At 43.7% G+C, this 2,457-nt stretch overlaps 1 protein-coding gene across 1 annotated transcript in view; it reads left to right on the forward strand.

Annotated features, from left to right (window-relative positions):
* The window catches only part of LOC102759235 (chromosome unknown open reading frame, human C5orf15), a 12,697-nt gene that overhangs the window by 311 nt on the left and 9,929 nt on the right, over positions 1-2,457 (forward strand). The window lies entirely within an intron of this gene.

The following is a 2,457-nucleotide window of genomic DNA, read 5'->3' on the forward strand; positions in this document are numbered from 1 at the left end:
GGGGCGGGGGGTGGGAGGGGCGGGGCGGGGGAGCGGCGGTGTGGTCGCAGTCGGCATGAACGGGTGGCCCCGGGAATGGTGGTGGAGGCGAGGGTCTCAGGAGTGTGTAGAAGGAGGCGGAGGAGACCGGTGCTGAGGCGACGGCCGCGGCTAGGAGCTGTGGTGCCTACCCAGGGTCCCCCGGAGGGGTGGTGGGGGCACCCAGGGTCTGGAGGACCGAGGCGGGCAGGAGCCGTGACCGCACTGAGCTGCGGGGTATTTCCGAGAGCGAAGGTGAAGGGGAAAGAGCCGCCGTCGGCGCTGGGGTCCGGGAGGTCCGGGAGGTCCGGTTCTGTGTTTGGTGAAGAACCAGCTTACAGGGGCCTGGGAAGAGGAGAGGAGTCCGGGACAAGGAGAGTCTTTGTAAGCATGGCCCCCTTCCCCGCGTCCTGGGTTAACAGGACAGTCCTGCTTTATTTTCATGGATCCATAGGATTTAAGGACTTCCTTTAAAAATGTTTATTATTTTTATGGAGGTAAAATTGACATATAATATTCTATTAGTTCCAGGCGTACAGCATAGTGATTCGATATTTGTATACACTGCAGACTGATCACCACCAGAAGTCTAGTTACCATATGTTCTCATACATAGTTAAAATTTTTTTTTTTATCTTGTAATGAGAACTTTTAAAATGTACTCTTAACAACTTTCAAGTGTGCAGTCCAGTTTTATTAGCTGCAGTCACCATGCTGTACATCACATCCCTGTGACTTATTTTGTGACTGGAAATTTGTAACTTTTGACTCCCTTCACCGATCCTTCGATCCTTCGCACTCCCCTCCACGAATTATTTTTCTGCTCCTTATATCTACTTGTTTGGCCTTTTTTCTTTGTCTTGTTTTTATTTTTTTATTTTTTGTATTTTAAGATTCCACATATAAGTGAAATCATATGTTATTTGTCGTTCTCGGCATAGAGCCCTTAAGGTCCATACATGCTGTCCCAAATGCAAGATTCCATTCTTTTTTATGACTGAGTAACATTCCATGTTTATATATCTAGCATCCTTATTCATTCATCCATTGATGGGTACTCACATCATTTCCATATTTTGGCTGTTGTAAATAATGCTGCATGATTAAGTATTGATTTTCTTAGAAATGTTACATCGTGAATCAAGCTACTGAAGGTGTCTTTGAGAAATGAGGAAACCTGTAAACCAGGGCCTGAGGCCTGGGGCGAACAAATCCACTAATAAGAACTTACGATGATTAAGCAGTTTTTTTTGTAGTAGTTCCCTTTTTCTTTCAGGCCAAGAAACAATCCTGCTTTTCTCCCTGAATCTTTTTGAGTTTTCAGGTGAAAAACAGTGTGAAAGGGATAGTGTTCTCTTATTTGCCAAGGAGGGCCGTGTAGTCATTCATTCTCCTACTAAAGGGCTGTGGTTACCGAGGCTTCCCAGCAGCACGGAGGGTAGGGCCACTGGACACCCCCAACCCCTGAAGTGTTTGTAAGTCTGTAGGGAAGGGTGCCCCATTTCCCAAGGCCCCTTCATCATTAGTAGAATGTAATGAGGATTTCCTTGGCAGATGCAGATAGCTGTGCTCCGAAATCACTTAAGTGCCGTGATGGTTTTGATCAGTTAGTCATCTAAGAAAAAACTGACATCTAAACATGTACATTTCTTGCTGGAATGCTTAAGATATATGGCTAGTAACTAGTTTCAGAAACAACTTTCCCCTCAAGAGATAGTTGGAAATCTTGTGAGGGGGAGTGTCGAGTAGTAAGGTGTCCTTTGTGTAGGTTTTTATTTATTAGAACCCCAACACTATTGCTCCAACTATATTGGGACATCTCAGGGATTCTTTTTCTTCTTTTTTTAATTCATATCCTCTCTCTCTCTCTTCTCTCTCTCTCTCTCTCTCTCTCTCTCTCTCTCTCTTCCCTCCCTCCACACACACACACACACACACACACACACACACACACACACACTTTAAATTCAAATTATTCCCTACTGAAAATAAATGAAACTAACATATATGCTTTTAATAGGGAAACAGCTCGATTGCAGTATAGTGTAGCATTTATAAAGCTTCAGCTAAATATTAGTGTTTTTATAAACATGCCTAATGGTAGAGTTATTTCAAAGTATTACTCTTTTTTTTTAATTTTATGAAATCTTTATTGTTCGGATTATTACATTTGTTCCTCTTTTTTCCCCCCCATAGCTCCCCTCCACCCAGTTTCCACCCCACCCTCTGACTTTACCCCCCCCCACTGTCCTCATCCATAGGTGTACAATTTTTGTCCAGTCTCTTCCCGCACCCCCACACCCCTTGCCCCCCCCCGAGAATAGTAGTTCATTCCCTTTCTATGCCCCTGATTCTATTATATTCACCAGTTTACTCTGTTCATCAGATTTTTTATTCACTTGATTTTTAGATTTATTTGTTGATAGATGTATATTTGTT

Source organism: Myotis davidii, unplaced genomic scaffold (assembly GCF_000327345.1).
Source record: "Myotis davidii unplaced genomic scaffold, ASM32734v1 scaffold471, whole genome shotgun sequence".
Taxonomy (NCBI): Eukaryota; Metazoa; Chordata; class Mammalia; order Chiroptera; family Vespertilionidae; genus Myotis; species Myotis davidii.